A 19,079-nucleotide genomic window follows, 5' to 3' on the forward strand; every position below is an offset into this window, starting at 1 on the left:
GCCCTTAACAGATTTAGATTTACCAATAAATTTGTGGGCGGCGCTTAAGATAAGTTGATTAAACTGTTCTACATTCGAGTTAACATCGTCTGTTATATCCAAACTGGAAATGTTATTATCGATATATTGGGAGAATTCTTGCCAATTTGAATTTTTTATTCTCCACTTAGATATGAATATGGGTCCTGATGAGGGATAATTATGGTTTCTAATTAGGATTGGAAAATGGTCACTACCATATGTATAGGTTTGAGCGTCCCAACTGAGACAATGAGCTAAATTTGGGTCGCAGAGAGTTAAATCGATGCATGAGGAATATCCTGTTGAAATATTGAATCTTGTAGGGCTACCATCATTAAGAAAATTTATATTAAGTTGATCTAAGATATCGGCAATACTTGAACCTCTGACAGACGTGTGATCTGAACCCCATATTATGTTGTGAGCATTAAAGTCGCCTAGAATTATACGAGGACGTGGCAGTTGCTCTAATAACCTGCAAAAGCTATCAGAACTGACTTGTTTGTCAGAAGGAAGGTAAACATTACAAGTAGATACTAAACTGGTAGATATGATTCTGATAGCAACGGCCTCTAAATCACTGACTATTGGAATTTGTATCGCCTCGATGGATTTGTTTACTAGTATTGCTACACCACCGCTTGCACGACTTGCATCTGTACGGTCTTTGCGGAAACAAGTGAAATTTTTTGAATTGTACAACTGATTGGTCTTTAAGTTTGTCTCCTGTAGACAAATAATATCTGGAGAATATTCAGATAAAAGAAGCTGTAGCATAGGGAGACGATGGAAGAATCCATCAATGTTCCATTGAAGTATCGAGTTGAATGTTGTTAATAGATTCGGAGTTAGATGATACTGAACGATTGTCTACAGAAGAGTCACTATCTAAGTCAGAAATCTCTTTCCCTAAGTGGGTGAGTAGTTTCTTTTGAAGTTTTGTAAACTTACTTTTTGTAGATCTATCATTTGCATATTGATAGCTGCTTTGTAAAAGATGGAGTAAACCAGCCATATCAGTTGTAAATTCTTTAACGACGCTAATAGTGTCGGGGGAGCCTTGAACATTATCAATCAGTAAGGACAATTGGTGGAAATTTAAAACGAATGGTGGGGTATGATTATCAATGAAATTTTCAAGAGTTTCCCGTGTAGATTGAACTTTAGATGAGCGCGGTTTTTTTTGTTTGGAGAGTTTGGGTTTTGCAAACAGATTTTCTGATGAGATTGCTGAATCTGAAGGAGGCGTGTCGATCTCACCAATACTGCGTTTTATGGAAGAACTTGCGTTTTCGCAATTGCTATTAGAGTTTTCACTTAGATGATGTGGCTTTATTACATTTGGAAGTAATGGAGCAAACTCATTGGTAGTGACAGAAGTCGAGCTTGTAGTTTTATTTGTAAGATTGGTTGAATTGGTAGTTTCAAAAAATTGTGATGATGTATCAGTTTTATTAGAATTTTCTGCAGTTGTATCTAATGGAAGAGGAGCTGGTAGATTGGAAAATATTGCTTCCGAAGTTTGTGAAAACGGTGTTGCCGCTGAATGAGGTCGATTAAAAGTGTTGTTATGAGTCGGAGTATTAGTAGTTTCTTTGTCGTGGAGATTTGTAGGTGTAGGTGATATGCTCGGATATGATAATGGATAATTTGATGACTGCTGGGTGTTTGGTACCTTGTGTAGTATACTTGTTGAAGCTGTTTGATTTGGTACTTCATTGTTTGACTCAATATGAGTTGATTCCGTTACTGAACTGGTTTTGCATTGGGATGATATGTGTCCTGTATTTTTGCAAATAAAGCAGGTGAGTGTACCTTGTGACAAAAATATGCGGTAAGGTGTTTGGTCGAAATTTATTAGAATAGAATCTGGAATTGGTGATGTTATAGGGCTTATATAAACTTGCCTCCGAAAGCTCAATATGTGACTATATTCGGGAAGAGTCGAGCTAATTTTCAGAAATGTTATTGGGGAAATAAGCTTTAAACCGATATTCTGTAATTCTTCAACTAATACTTGATGAGGAATTGACGGGCAGACTCCAGACAAGACTAGTCTTTCTGCTGGAGAGACAAGTCTTCGTGCTGTTACAACTTCGCCGAGTACTTCTATAGAGCCATGTTGTGTCATGAAGTTATCTACTACGGTTTTGTTTGCCAAATACATGCAGATTCTATTATGAGATAATCTAGATGAAAAAATAATATTTTTTGGGTTGATGATTGTACCCAAAGGAATGAGATAATCCTGCAGTTTAGCATTATCGATACAACTAAAAACAATTGCTTGGTTCTTACTCGGAAAAGAATGTGAAGCGGCTGAAGCATAACTGTTTGTGATATTCGAACGTTGATTTACTGGACTGGTTAGATCGGAAGGTGTGTTTACATTGTGTGAAGTCATTTTAAGCTGCGGTGGCGAAGGCCTTACTCCGACTCTGGTAAATGAAAAACCAGTCGCATGCTACCATAAGCTACTTATAGCAGCTAACCTCACAAAATGTTTGTACGGTAGTGTATATTTATTATTTGACGTTTTCTTTTCACAATAATAAAATAATAATTACGTATAGATGACTTACGTAGTAGTATCTAGTAGATAAACACTTTAATTTTAAAAAACTATTTAATAAAACCACTTGTTTTTATTAAAAACTAGGAGTACGCTATCAGTACTACTTAACCGTACCTTGCCAGGGCCGGTCGTCCACAACTCTTTTTTGTTTTAATGCATTTCATTGACAATAAAAGTAAACAACTTTGTTTTAAAAACGCCATTCAAACAATATTTATTAGCCCATTGTTTTCTTATAAACACATTTTTACTATCTTCATTATTCTTGATTTAGACATTTCTGGTTGTTTTTTTATTTGGCCCTTTTTCTATTCGAATTGTCGAATAAACGCCTCTCCCATTTCTCGCCATTCATCCCTGTTGTGTGCTAGGCGTTTAGACATTGGTCCTGCGACTCTTTTGATATCGTCGCTCCAGGCTCCAGCGCATTTGAGGTCTTCCTCTTGGTCTCTTCGCATCGTAAGGTCGCCAGTTTCCGACTTCTTTGTTCCATCTACCATCTTCGAGACGTTCGTTGTGTCCAGCCTATTTCCATTTTAATTTAGCTACTTGTTTCAGGGCGTCCTTTATTTTTGTTTTGTTCCGGATTGCTTCGTTCGTTTGCCGATCTATTAGTGAGATACCAGGTTGTTCTTTATTATCACAATAATCTAGATAAAGATAAATTTAATTTTATCTATAAACCATGCAAAAATATTAGCTTATAACCTCAATTTTTACACAGACCGATGTACCACATAGGGCTTTTTACAACAAATATCATAGTGGACATCCGACTTGCAATTTTAGTAACATTACTTGGAAAACCACGTATTAAGCTCCATTCGAAATTAAGAGATTAAGCGTTACTTTAAGTTTGGCGTATCGATCGATCTTATTAAAAGAATCATTCGTTTTCATACTAGTTTTCTCATTTGCTTTAATAATTAAAATTTTCTATAACAAAATCATACAAAAAGTGCAAAACCGGACCACTTAGAAATATCCCATTGCATACTTTTCTCCGGAATTCTTTTATCTCACAGAATCTGCTGGACTATTACTTCAAATAAAAAGGTTCTTTAATACGTGAAAGCAATTTATTACAGGCTTAAGAAATCCACGAACGTTAGGATCCACCTAGCAACTTTTTTCCGATAGTTTGAATACTCCAATGCTCTTGAGATTGGAAAGATGCCTTCCTTTTTTTAATCGGCTTCTTATTGAATTGTCAGTTGGCATTCCATTGTAATGGAAATTGGTTTTAATCACAATCAAATTTTTGCTTTTTTGAAAGAAAAACACCGCTTTGTAATATAAATGAAAAGTAAATGCGGTTACTTTAAATTTAATTAATTAGGATCATCGACCATAAAATGTTAACGGATTAATTGTTTGTTGTAGTGTGAAACTGAGTGCAATGTTTTGTAAATACTTTTTTACGTATTTAAGTCAATTTCAGTTTATTTACAAACATTCACTTATATCCAAAGAACTGTATAAATTTAGGCGAGTATTGAATTTGTAACCATAAAAATTTTTAAAATAGAAAATTTCCTATACATTGTCGAACCACTCACTGAGTTTTTGCTTGATAAGTAACCGTTTTGTCCACCAATGTCCTACCAAGGCAATTTGATATATATTTCATTCAATTTATCTTATTCCTCAGCGTTTTTATTTCACTGCAAAATGATACGTTATTTTTTTGCAATTCTTGGAGAAATTTAATTTTATTTTTTACTTTACGGGAACTATTTACTTTAAATCTCAGTGAAGATGGTTTACAACGTATGCATCACCAATTTGTTATAGGCCAGAAAATTTAACATGTTTATTTTTTACAAAAAAAAAAAAAAAAACGCAAAATTCATGGTTATCTACTAAGACTTAAAGTACAGGTAGAAATAAGATAATAGAACAAGTGATCAGTTTTATATTTAGTCATTTCACTAACTAACTACGGAATGCTCGAAAGAGAACTAAAAGATCAAGTAAATAGAGCAAACAGAGCCACATTGTGCCTGATTAAAACAATATGGAGAAATAAAAGTATCGGGAATGAAATGAAAGACAGAATTTACGAAATAGTCATCAGACCAATAATGACATACGTGGCCAAAATACGATCCGACATACACGGAACAAAAAAAAATTCTACAAACAGCAGAGATGAAATTCTTTATAAAAATCGATGGTGAGACACTATGTGACAAAGACAAAAGTACATATATACAACGAAAATGCCAAGTGAAGATCATCAAGAATTGGGAAAAAAAGAGAAAAGTAGAACGAAACTATTTTCCTTCATTGAGCGGTTCCCCTAGAGGAAGACGATCAATGGGAAGACGGTCAGTGAAAAACAGACAGTTTCGTCTATACAAAAAGAAGAAGAAGAAAAAGAATCATCATCATCATCAGTAGCTCGACAACCCTTTCTGGGTCCTGGCTTGTTCTAGGATTTTCCGCCATTCTGTTCTGTTCCTTGCTTTGTTTTTCTAGTTGGTAATCTTAAGTGTTTTCAGATCTTGTTCCACTTGTTCCATGTATCTAAGTTTGGGTCTTCCCTTTGACCTTCTCCCTACTGGTATTTGCCTCATTATATGTTTTGGTGTTTCAGTCTCCAACATCCGTTCAACATGGCCCATCCAGCTCAGACGTCCGATCTTTATGGATGTTATGACCTCGGGTTCATTGTATGCTGTGTATAGTTCAAAATTATATCTTCTGCGCTATATGTCATTTTCTTTCACCCCATTATACGAGTATATGTGTCTAAGAATTTTTCTTTCAAACGTACCTAATAGGTTCCATCGCTTTTCGACACTGTCCATGTCTCTGATCCATATACAAGGACCGGTTTTATCAGGGTCTTGTATATTTTGCATTTGGTTTTTCTTGTGATGTTGTTAGATCTTACATGTTTAATTAGTCCATTATATGTTTTATTAGCGATATGTATTCTTCTCTTAACTTCTTCACTGACATTGTTATCTGCGGTAACTGGTGAACCTAGATATGTAAAATTTTTCACGCTTTCGATGTTATAGTCTACTATTGTCAGATTCTGTAGGTTTCTTTGGCCTGTCGATTTGCTGGCCTTCATATATTTGGTTTTTATTTCGTTAATATTTAGGCCAGCCACTGTTTTGTGCCGCTCTTTCTATCGCATTAAATGCTTATATCATCTCTCTTTCGCTTCTGGCTATGATATCAACATTATCTGCAAATGCCAATATTTGTACACTTTTTGTTATTATTGTCCCTCTGGTGTTGACTTTTGACTTTCTAATTATTTTCTCTAATGTGATGTTGAATAGAATACAGGATAGGCCCAATCTCCCTATCGTAGGCCCGTTCTCACATGGATTGTATCTGTTAGTGCGTTTTGAATTCGCATTTTGCTTTGTACTTTAAGTGTTTCTTTTACTATATCAATGAGTTGAGTTGGAATAATAAACTCTTTCAGTGCATGGATCAGAAATAATCGATGGATGCTATCATAGGCACTCTTAAAATCAATGAAAAGATGATGCGTGTCTATATTAAATTCACTAGTCTTTTCCAAGATTTGCCTCAAGACGAAGATCTGATCTATTGTGGACTTCTGCCTGCTGAAACCACATTGATATCCCCCAAATATTTTTGTTCCGCATATGGTCTCTTGTGCATATGGGCAGTCTTGTGGCAGTTGTTTATTATTCCATTTGTTCACTATTAGTTCGTGTATCGCATTCAATAGGGAGTCTCCGCCTTCCTTTATTAATTCTGCGCTAATGTTGTCTAATCCAGGTGAATTGTTGTTTTTCAGTCTGGTAACTCCTTCTTGCATTTCAGCTACTGAAGGGGGGGGGGGTTGTTTCTCTGGTATCCGTTTGATCCAGTAAAATTCCATCATAAAGTGGATCTTCGTTTTTTTTTCAAACTTTGCTTTAAAGAATTATGTCCATCTTTGTAATATCTGACCTGTTTAGTTACTATATCTCCTTCTTTGTCTCTGCACATCATTGTTCTTGGTTTAAATTCTTTTCTACTTTTGTTAAGTTTTTGGTATAATTTTCTGTTTTCTGATTGTTTATTTAATTTTTTCATTTCTTGGAGTTCTTCTTTTCTTTCTGCGATGTATTTTCTTCTCTTCCCTCCTTAGCCTTCTATATTCCTCCTCTGCCTTTCGTGTTCTATGTCGTTGTTGTAGTTGTTGATATGCAATATTTTTTCTTTCTGTTATATTACGACACTCTTCATCAAACCACTGTCCTTCAGTTGATTTGAGCTTTTTTTTGTAGACCCAGGGTCTCTTTGGCTGCGTCTTGTATGATGTTTTTACACGCTTCCCATTCTCTGTTTATATCCTTGTGCTTTTGTCTGTTTTCTAGCCTTCCTTTTATATAATCTTTGTATTTTGCCTTTTTGCTGTTGTCTGCTAAGTTTTTAATTTCATATTTTTTAATTTTGGCAGAAAGGCAGAATTTACAAAACAATCATCAGACCAATAATGACATACGTGGAAAAAATACTACCCGACATAAATGGAATAAAAAAAAATTCTACAAACAGCAGAGATGAAATTCTTTAGAAAAATCGATGGTGAGACACTATGGGACAGAGACAAAAGTACATATATACAACGAAGATGCCAAGTGAAGATCATCAGAAATTGGGAAAAGAAGAGAAAAGTAGAACGAAACAATTTTCCTCCATTGAATGGTTCCCCAAGAAGAAGACGATCAATGGGAAGAAGGTCAATGAAAAACAGACAGTTTCGTCTACACAAAAAGAAGAAGAAGAATATTATATTTTTAAATATAAACTTTTCTAAGTACATAGGTTAGTTTTTTTTCTATTATTTATTAGAGTTGCACTTTTTTCGAATATTTTGTTTAAACTTATGACTGAACATCTGAACTATAAGCACTATAAGCACTTTACTTGATTTAACTAATAAATCTTAATCAAAATCAATTATCAACGACTTTGCATAGATCTTTAAAATTAGAAAATTTACAAAAAGTTTTTTGAAGGATTAATACTTATTACTTACATACTGTCACTGTTACTGCCAAATCTTAAAATTTGTCAGATAACTTATTTTGTTCAACCTCGAAAAATGGCTCCACATGCTAGCAAAGAATTAAAAGCAAGAATTGTAACAAAATTAGAAGATGGCTGGTCACTATGTACCGTAGCGAACCATTTTAACGCAAGCAGAACAACAGTTTTTAATATTAATAAAAGATGGAGAGAACGAGAAACTCTTGAAAAAAAGGAAGGTTCTGGAAGACCAAAAATATCTACCGATCATAAACATCGTACGCTTTTGGAGAGATTAGAAGAGAATCCTTTTGAAGATGCGAAAACTGCAAGAATTATGTCACAGTTTCCGGAAAGAAAGACAACAACTCAACTCAACAGGCGCAGTATTAAAGCATCGCTTCTTAGCTACCGTATTGCAGCAAAAAAAAACGCTTACACCACAACAGAAGCAATCAAGACTTATATTTGCTTTAAATCATCAGCTACAAAATCATGATTTTTGGAATAGGGTAATATTTACAGATGAGAAAATTTTTTAATCTTCTTAAAAGGGCAAAATCGGGGTGTATAGACCAGATAATATTAGATTTATTCCTCTATATATGTTGATAGATATCGAGCAGCTGGTCATTTTATCGCCAATGTATGGGGATGGATTTCATCTAGAGGAACGAGAATAGTATGGCGTATTGATGACAGGTTTGTTGGGCAGACTTATCTGAATATTCTAGAAAATATCATGTTTCCCAGTATAGAATAGTTGTATGCAGAAAATAATTTTATCCTTCAACAAGATAGTTGTCTTGTTCAAACTGTAAATATAATAAACCAGTGATTTCAGAATAAACAACTTCGAAACTTTACCATGGTCTAGCTACAGTCCAGATTTAAACCCAATCGAGAATGTGTGGGTATTATAAAATGGTTGTATCGGTATAATTTTATACCCCAAAATGCTGAAGAGCTGTGGCACGGTATACAACAGGTTTGGGAAGAGCTCTTTGAAGAAAATTTCATATTTACTTTCACGCAGATGGACCGAAGACTACAAGCTGTTATGAATGCTGATGGAGATACTATGTAACGTTATAAACGTCACATCTCTATTAATTTATGTTTAAATAATTATTTCATTTTAATTTGTTTATTAATTTATTAATTTCTTTATCTTCAGTTTAATTTTTACTATTTTTTATTTATAAAAGTAGTTGGCGCCCTCTGTTTTTCTCTTCTTCCTCTGTCTTTATTTTTTTCTCTCTTTCTGTCCCGTAGAATAAATATTCGCCCTCTCTCTTTTTGTTCGGCAGACTATTCTATTCCGTGTTGACAGACAAGCTAGTTTCATGATATCTATAGCAACATCCTATGACATCTGTGCTAACTTCATTCAGTCTCCCACTTTCTGTCAAAACAACTTTTCTGTAGTGGGATTATTTTTTGCCTCTTTTTGAAATTTATAAAAGAAGGCAAAAATTATTATAAGACTCATTTTTATGGTCTACAAATTCTCTTGGGTTTATTGGTTTACTGGACAATTTATTGGTTTATTGGAGATTTCATTGGTTTATTGGATTTATTGGCTTTATATCAACCACCTTATTTGGAGTTCAATAATTGGTCAGGACATACAGCCACGTGTGAGTGCAGCTCTCCAGAAGCCACAAATTCTAATTGGAGGACCCAACAGCTAGAACACACAAGCAGCCCATCGAAGCAATAAGTAACACTTATTAACTGTTAAGCTTTGGCAGGGTTAATTATTGTTTTTTTATTCATTTAAATAAATATGTTTGGTTAAAATTTGTCTTATTTGCTATCAACTGAGAACTCAGGTTCAATCCCTAGTTTAAGACAAGACGAACTCAACCTTGAGATACTGAGCTAGGCAAGGTATAGACGATAAGCTCCCATGGTTTATTGAGGTATTATTTTTACAATAGTACTTCAATTCTCTTTGGTAGTCTTATCGTTACAACTACAAAATATTAATTTTATTTTTACATACCTAAATCATTTCTATACTCTTTATAAAATGCAGGAATTCAAAATGTTATCAAAATTTAGACCTTAATAATTATTACAATTTATAAATTAACATATGTAATCGATTGTTTGTTGTTTATTTGTTTACTTAATATTTTTCTGTCATAATAAATTTAATATAATGTCAGCCCAATCAAATACACTGCTTAAAATGATCAAATCTTACTTATAGTCGTATCAGTTTTTTTAGGAACCAGCTGTACATATAAAGTTCTTATTTAAAAATATACATAAAGTCTCAGATTTGTAGTCAAGAAATTTTCTCGGGTAACAGATTACGCTCAAAATATTACCGGCCTACGGGGTTAGAAGTTTGATTTATGAGAATCTTCGAATGAATTATAAAGTTTGGAATAGTTAGAATGTTTCAGTTGTTTGCTTATAAATTTATAGCCTTAAAGAATTAATGACCTATCATCTTTGTATTGATTTATCAAAGCTCTTAAAATAAATACAAGTATATTGTTATTTTGTTTATTTCAAAATCTTTTAAATTTCTTGTAAATATTGATTCTTGTAGTTAAATAAAATAGTAACCTTGTCTTTTATTACTTCTATCTATATAATTGGAAACTTTAGTAGCAATTAAAATTTTTTTAAGGAAAGAATATGATGTAGCCTTAATATAATGATTGATATTCCTTTCTTTAGCCCACAAATTACATTTTATATCTACACATATAGTTTGGAATATTTCATCTTTTTATTGATTTTTATACATAAAATCTTCTGAATAGTTAAACATTATTTTGTTTTAATTCTCAACAATACTAAATAAATCTCAAAACCAGATAAACGATATGCAAAAAATTACTTATTCTCTTGGAGTGAAAAACTTACAATTTACAAGTTACATTTAAAAATAAATTAGCATAGAAAAAAATAATTTTTAATAAAACTAATAATTAGTATTTCCTCCTATGGTCTATATACATGCCTGTAGGCGATTTGACATGCTGCCGATTAACTGGTCGAGCTGGGCTTGCGGAATTCTCTCCCATTCTTCACGAGCAGCATCTTTTAGTTCTCGAAGTGTAATAGGGGGATTGTTTCGCTTCTTGATGAGTGTTTTAAAAATGTACCAAGCATGTTCAATAACGTTTATGTCGGGGGAATTCGTAGGCCACTGTAATGCAGATATTTCTTCTTCTTTCAGAAAATTTTGTACTGCTGCTCTTCGATGAGGAGGTGCGTTGTTATGCATAAACACAAATTCATCACCTACTGCTCTCGGAATAGACGTACGACAGGATTTAAAACTTCCTCGATGTACACAGCACCAGTGACTCTTCTCTCCAGAACCAGCAGTGGCGTCCGTGTACCACTTATAATACCACCCCAAACCATAATACTGCCACCTTCAAATGGGACACGCAATTGAGCTGTTTCTAGTCGGGCTTGTCGTCCTGGGGCCCTCTAAACCAGTGTTCTTAGCAAATCAGATACCAAGTCAATTTTTGACTCATCAGAGAACATCACGTTATTCCAGTTAGGACCATGATGCACCATTTCTCTAGCCCATTGCAACCTTACTATTTTGTATTGATAGGTTAGTTTAGGAACACGTAGCGGTCTTCTATGATACAAATTTACTGCATTTAGTCTGCGTATTATTGTTTGCCGTGAAATATTCAGTCCTTGAAGCCTACAAATTTCTCTGGATATACCAGACGGTTTCTACGAGCTATCAATCTTATTTGCCGGTCCTGTGCTGCTGTTGTACATTGACTTCTACCACTTCTGGGACGATTCTTGACGTCATTTGTATCTTGGAACACTTTGAGTAACATCAACAATATTCACGATATAACTTTGACTAAAGCCCTATTGTAACAAAGCAATTACTCTAAATCTGTCAAAATGAGATATCACGTTTCTAGTCATTTTTAAACGGTTTAATTCAAATTTAAACAAAGACTGAAATAATGTGTAAATACGCTAATTAGTTGAATGTGACCAAAATCATACAAAAAACATTCAAATTTTTTATCATTTCCATTTAAAAATGCTCTAGAATGAATATTAATAACAATTTTAAAACCACCATAGGCGTAGATATATTATTCGTACGTATTTCAAACTTTTGGACATGTGTGTATACGTTTTAATTATAATTATTAAAACTTATAAGAAATGAATTAGATATTGATAAACAACTTAAAATTAAACAACTATGCTTTTATAAATATTGCAATCAGTTGGGAGGGTTTGCAGCGTTTGCTTAACAAAATATCAGCTGAAGGAGATCTATTGGGGTTAAAAATTCAAACTAAATAACGAAGTCATTCATGGTAAATCTGATTCTAAATTAACCAGTACAATTAAACGTACATAGAACATTAGAACATAGAAAAAGTATTAAATGAATACATTCAAAGCTTCTAGATTTAATTCTAAATCTCTACTGCAAATTGGTAATTAAACTAGCTCAACAAGTGGCTAAATCATTTAAAAATACTCTTTAATTTACGCTCTAATTACCCGAAAACTCTAATTTCTACAAACTTTAGAAACAGAACCAAAAATCAGGGTCAAGATATACTCAATAAAGTCTTACATCGTACAGAGGACGTTAATCTACCAATACCTAAAACTGTCGATGAACATACTATCCAGAAACTATGTAGCTTTGACAGAATCGTAACTCCCGGTCCGAACAACAGCAGTATATTTTTTTCTAATTACAGCCCTAATCAATACGCTTCTAAAACATTCTTATCTAATTCCCCGGAAAAAAGAAGAAAGCATAATCATGACATCTACCTTGTCGATGAAAATACTATACAAAAAATTTGTAGCTTCGACAGAATCTTAACACTTGGCCCGAACTTCTTCCGCTTTACGTGCGATCTCTGCAACGGAGGTTGGCAATCATTCTGCAGCTATTCTTATCTTAGATGCTGCCGCTCTGAATAGTTCGATTGATGTGCATCCGTACCATTCCCTCAAGTTACGCAGCCATGAGATTCTTCTCCTTCCTACACTTCTCTTGCCCTGAATTTTTCCTTGTATAATTAATTGAAGTATGTTTTTTTATGCATAACATGATCCAGGTATTGCAGCTTTCGTGTCTTGATGTTTTCCAATATTTCCATTTTTTTGTTTGACTCTTCTCATAACTTCGCTGTTTGTTACATGCTCGGTCCATGATATCTTCAGGATTCTTCTATACACATACAGTTCAAATGCTTCCAACTTTTTAGTAGTGGACGCGTTAAGTGTCCATGCTATATATGTAAGCGGGGATCCTACAGCTTCTGCCGCTTCCCGCATTTCGATCGCCATCTTTTTCTATCTCTCCAGGTGTCTTCATCAATGGCTCTATCTCTCATGGTTTCCATAACACCTTGTATCCAAGACTTGTCTGGTCTTCCTCGTTTCCTTCTATTACTTGGATTGTATTCCATAGCTCTTTTTGGCCATCTGTTGTCGTCCATCCTCTGTACGTGTCCATACCATATTAACTGTCTAGTTTCTATTCTTTCAGAAGTTGTATGTACTCTATCTGTTTTTCTTCTAATTTCAGAATTAGGTGTACGTTCTACTCTTGATATACGGCAAGCTCTTCTTAGGTAGTCCATTTCAACCGTGTCAACTTTTTTCTTTCCTTTTACTGTCATTTGCCAACATTCTGCTCCATATGTAAGAATGGGCTCTACAATTACTTTGTAGATAGTCATTCAATGCGAAGTGTCCATGCTTCTATCCCGTAAAGCAGAGTCGAGAATATATAACAATATTTATTTAGGCGCCACGCCCTTCCGGTAGGGATCTATGGAGGAGTATCACCGAGCCGCAAGCCCTTATCTCTTGCCGTACTGCTCCATCATAGGCCGATCAGACACCAGGATATTCTAGCCTAAGCCGCAGATTAATGTAGAATTTTAAACTGCTGCGTTAGCCTTTTTTATTTTTCTGTACACCGAGCTGGGACTCGAACCCACATCCACTGAACCATTCGACAGTGAAGCGAATGAGAATCGGCCGCCTAGAACGCTTTGCTATCTGACCGACGCCAGCCTAACTCCCAAGTCTAATTTCAGTTCTCTTGCACAAAGTACCTTTCTCATTTTATTGAAGTTTCTTGATGATTTCTCTATTTGAACTTTGATTCCTTAGGAGTAATCATTTGTGTGTTTAATTATTGTGCCAAGATAATTGTAGTTTTCAACTTGTTCTAAAGTTTTACCGTTAATTGTCAGGCTTTTATTATTATTTTGGCTTTTTGCTATCCTTATAAATTAAGTTTTCTTGATGTTTATTGATAATCCATATTCTTCTCCATACTCAACTATCTTGTTCATTAGCTTTTGGAGGTCTTGGAGGTTGTCTGTTATTATGATACTATCGTCCGCATTTCTTTTTAATTATTAAGTATTAATCCATTTCTCTACTTAACACCCTAGACAATTACAAAAGATCTCAAAAAAATACTCGTAGAGATCTTCCAATTTAAATCTCACAAAGTCCATCAACCCAATATACATTGAATAAAATCGTCACTTACATCACCCAAGACATCAACACCAAAAAAAGCTTGGTAGTAGATACATTCTACATGTCCAACAGATATTTGATCAAGTCTGACTCAGATGTCTGCCCAAAAAAAATTGCAGCAAGTTGGACTGCCTTTTCCCTATAACAAGCCAGTACACCTTAATGGTAGAACTTTACAAAATACAATTTTATAATCCTTCAGTGCTGTATTTTCTATATAACTTACACTAGCGACTTCTCCCGCCCTCAAAATACTTGTATATACTGACGATGCAGCACACCTAGAATTTGGTAAAGATACAGCGCTATTGGTATAGAGAGAAATTTGCTTTATTGTCACTGAAAATTGTACAATTTTATGGACAAAGCTTACAAAAACTCAAACAAATAACAATAACAATTAAAATTTACTAAAATTACATAAATGGTCAATATCACAAAATAAAAGATAATCAAATATTACAATCCATTGCAAAATTTAACTTAATTGCCAATTGCGTAATAAAACCTTACGAACTATAAGTTTAAGTTGCGCAAGTGTATGTGATGCCCAAATATAATATAAAAATACTTTAGTTTCTTTTAACAAAACGTACTGTAATTTCTTAGTGAAACTCTTCCGCTGAATAATGTGGTCTTTCAAACAGATAAGCTTTTGTCAATTTACGGAACTTAAGAAAAGAAGTTGTAGATTTAAGTTGCAAAGGGAGTGGGTTGTATAATTTTTTTGCCGAATATAATATGGATTTCTTTACTAACTTAGTGGACGTGATCGGTAAATACATCAAGGCTTGAAATTCTGGTGGAGTAGTCATGATTAGGTCTTGCTGGAAAAGCATGTGGGTGTTTACGAATTAAGCAAACGGTTTCTAGAATATACAAAGAGTTAAAATCCCGTGATTTTTGAATTAGCTTCTGCGATGTGATATTCTACTGAGGCCAAAAAGATACCGTATTGCTCTTTTTTGTAATTTAAAATAACATCAGATTGGGCCGGTGTACTAGAACCCCAAAAAAGGAAGGCCATATCGAAGATAAAACTCAAATGAAGAAAAACATGTTATTTTGGAAGATGCTAAGTTGATATCCTTCGAAACAGATCTTATTGCATAGCAGGATGAGGCTAGTTTCTTACTTAACAAAACGATATTTGCCATTTAAGGACCATTTAAGGTTGGTGTAAATTTTGGAATTTCGCTCATTGAATGCAGAACTATCCTAAGTCCATTTTTGTCGAAAATTGACTTTTAACGCTATCATCTTTAATTCGGACTGCCGAATATGAGCGCAGAACTAGCCTATCGCCCTTCCACTCGATCCCCACCTAATGAGAATTTTCTATACTATCCTAATATGTACATCGTATTAACTCTCAGTGCAGAAGTAACTTTTAGAGGTGATCTATACTAAGTCCGTATTTAGTTTGGACATAGACTAGTTCTGCTTTCAATTTTCGAAGTATAGTCCTATAAGTATTAATTAATTGCGGACATAGGTTAGTTGTGCTTTGTATCGAAATAAAAAAAACGATATTATTATTTAAATTATATGTTTACAATGACTTCCAGAACTCAGAAGATAATGTTGTCTGTCAACAAAAAATTGAAGATACTCTAAAGACAGGTAAGAGGAAAAATTAGATTTCAAAACGTAATTATAATTCATATATTTTTTATTGTAGACATTCAAAATCTAGATAAAAGAAGTGCAGCTGAAAGAACTAAGTCACAATCGTTTCCTTCTTTGATAGTTAAAAAGAAAAATGAGGAAATTTCTAGAACAGGTAAAGCACAGAAAACTCTATTTAATTCAGTCACCCTTCTAATTTGTCGATTTCACTTTAGAATTTCCCTATGAAAAAATAAATAGAAGTGGCACTCAGCTGATGAATAAAAATGCGTTGCTGCAAGCTCCACCTCTTTTGGCCACACACATAATTTCAGATGAAAACACAGAATTAGGTAATATTCAGAAAATTTCATTTTTGGTAAAATCTACGTACTATATACTAATATTTTATAGGTGTCCAAAACAAAAAAGTATCTTCAGATAAAGATGTAGCTCGATTAATGCAAGAAAGTGTTATTTTAAGTCCTCCTTCTTTCTTAGTTCCTTGGGAAACATCAACATATTTTTTTCATATTAATCCTGTTACACAAATATATCCATCTGGTAATATACTGGATAATATTCTTAATTCAAATATAAAAGATAGCTCAAATTTCCGATCAATTCGAAGTAGCCATATGGCCCTAAATGAACGCAATATTTTAGAGGACGATTTACTCCTGTCTGAATCTGAAGAAGATCCATTTGTTTCTGATGATGATCCTGATTATAAGCCAGTAAAAGAAAACTACTCATTTCAAAATCAAGATCTAGTAGATAAAGAAAGTTTATTAGATGGTGATAGTCAAGGTACCTCGGTGACATCTAAGCAGTTAAACACACGTAAAAGACAAAGAAACCCAAGTCAATGAAGAAGAAATAAAATTAAGGCATCCCGTTATCGTGGTGAACAATATGCCGATTGGAAATGAAATGTCCATGCAAAGAAACAGCAGAAAAATGCTTGCACTAATTGTAGAAATAAATGCAGCGAAAAGATTTCAGAAGAAGAAAGAAGGCAGATTTTTGAAAGTTATTGGCAACTAGGAGACATTAACAGACAACGTGACTTCATTACAAACAATGTAGATTTGACAGAGAAGGTCAGAACACGCTTGAGAGAAATTAATGAAAAAAAGGAGAGCGATGAGGAAAACAATATTGAAAATGAAGGCAACACAGACAAAAGTAAAGGAAGGAAACGGGTATTTTCTTACAAGTACATGTTTTATAATCGTGGACAGAAAACTGTTGTGTGTAAAACCTTTTTTTTAAATACATTAGGAATAAGTGCCCAAGTTGTTAAAACAGTTATAAAAAAAATGGAAAGTACGTGTACAGTTTCAGAAGATCGTCGAGGTAAAGTATGTAAAAACTCTAAACTCGATGATTCTGTCAAGCAGTCAATAAGAGACCACATTAATCTATTTGAAACTGTCGAAAGCCACTACTATCGGAAAAATACATCTAAACGTTTTTTGCCTTCGACACTTAACATAGCCAAGATGTATGGTCTCTATCTTGAATATTGTGAAGAAAAGAATATTAAACCTGCGACTGAAAGTATGTACAGAATAATATTTAACACTGAATACAATTTATCGTTTTTCATCCCTAAAAAGGATATGTGTGATATATGTAACAAATATAGAGAAAGCACAATGGAAGAGAAAAATAAAATGGAAGAAGAATACCAGTCACATATTAGAAACAAGGAGGTTGCACGACAATTAAAAAATGCTGATAAAGAAGGAGCTAAGCTAAATAGTAAATTATGTGCAGCAGTTTTCGATTTGGAACAAATCCTACCTGTACCAAAATGCAATATTGGCCTTACTTATTACAAACTGAAATTGTCGACGTATAATTTTACGGTATTTAATATTGCTAACGGCGAAGGCTACTGCTACATGTGGTATGAGTCCATCGGAAAAAGGGGATGCTCGGAGATAGGTAGTTGTTTAATAAATTTCATTAACCATAACGTAGACCGCGGGACAAAGCAATTTTCCTTCTACTCAGATAATTGCGCTGGCCAAAATAGAAACAAATTCCTCTTCACTATGTACAGTTTCTTGGCACAAAAGCTTAATATTGTCATTAGACATACTTTCGTGGAGAAAGGACACACGCAAACCGAAGGGGACACGATGCACAGTGTAATAGAGAGAGCATCTAAGCATATTCCCATATTTTCCCCTGATCAGTGGTATACATTAGTGCGAACGGCCAAGAAAAACAATCCTTATCATGTGATCGAAATGAACAAAGAAAAATTTCTAGATCTGAAAGCTCTTACTCAAGAAATCACTTTGAATTGGGATCGTGACGTAAATAACGAAAAAGTACATTTGAATAAGATACGCATTATAGAGGCAAATAGCAAATTTCCGAACAAAATTCTTTTCAAACATGATTATCATGAGCAATATAAAATGATTGATTTATTACAAAAAGGTAGAAAGTCAATTAATGTCGATATAAATAATGTTGAGCTGAAACAGTTATATAAAGATTTTCTTCCATTGACTAAGAAAAAACATGAACATCTACAATTTTTATGTAACAAGAAAGTGATACCCGTCCAGTACCATGATTTTTATGCTGATTTACCTTATTCAGTTTTACGTACAGATGATTCCGAGTAATAATTGCCCTTATGCCTCAGGAATCCATACTTATTTCTTTTTGAATACTTACCTAGTATTAAGATTTTTGTACCTTATTTAAAAAAAAATTACTTTTGCAATTAACAGTTAGTGTTATATTATATCTATTTTAGTTACCTAAAATTTTTTGTTTGTTTGTTTCAATAATAAATTTGTTTATTTCGTTTCTGGTTTTTAATTTCCTTTCTTAAGCTCACTATATACAAATCAGAAGTAGCCTAAGTCCATTATGTTCCGGCTCGATTTAAACACATTTAAACATATGTGGACATAGCATATTACCTATAACGAGCAAGATATCCTAAGTTCATAAATTTGTGTTTAACTGATTTTATCGTAAAAAACATAAGCGTTATCGAAAATAGGCTGAAAAAGTTACATGATAATCAATTTTTTTTTTCAAAATTTTTGTTTAGTTTTACATTAAATAGAAAAATGCTCTCCTGTAAAATTTGTATTTTGTGACTTAGGATAGTTCTGCATTCGATAAGCGATTTACTCTCGAACTCGTTCGCTCAGAACGAAAGTTCTGAGCGAAAAAAATACTACCTAAACGTTGGGTTTTCGACTAGCTGTTTTAAAATTGGGATAAGTAAGTTTAAACACGTTGTTGTCTTTCCTATTGTCATAATATATGCATCTGAGACATACAC

Source organism: Diabrotica undecimpunctata, chromosome 3 (assembly GCF_040954645.1).
Source record: "Diabrotica undecimpunctata isolate CICGRU chromosome 3, icDiaUnde3, whole genome shotgun sequence".
NCBI lineage: Eukaryota > Metazoa > Arthropoda > Insecta > Coleoptera > Chrysomelidae > Diabrotica > Diabrotica undecimpunctata.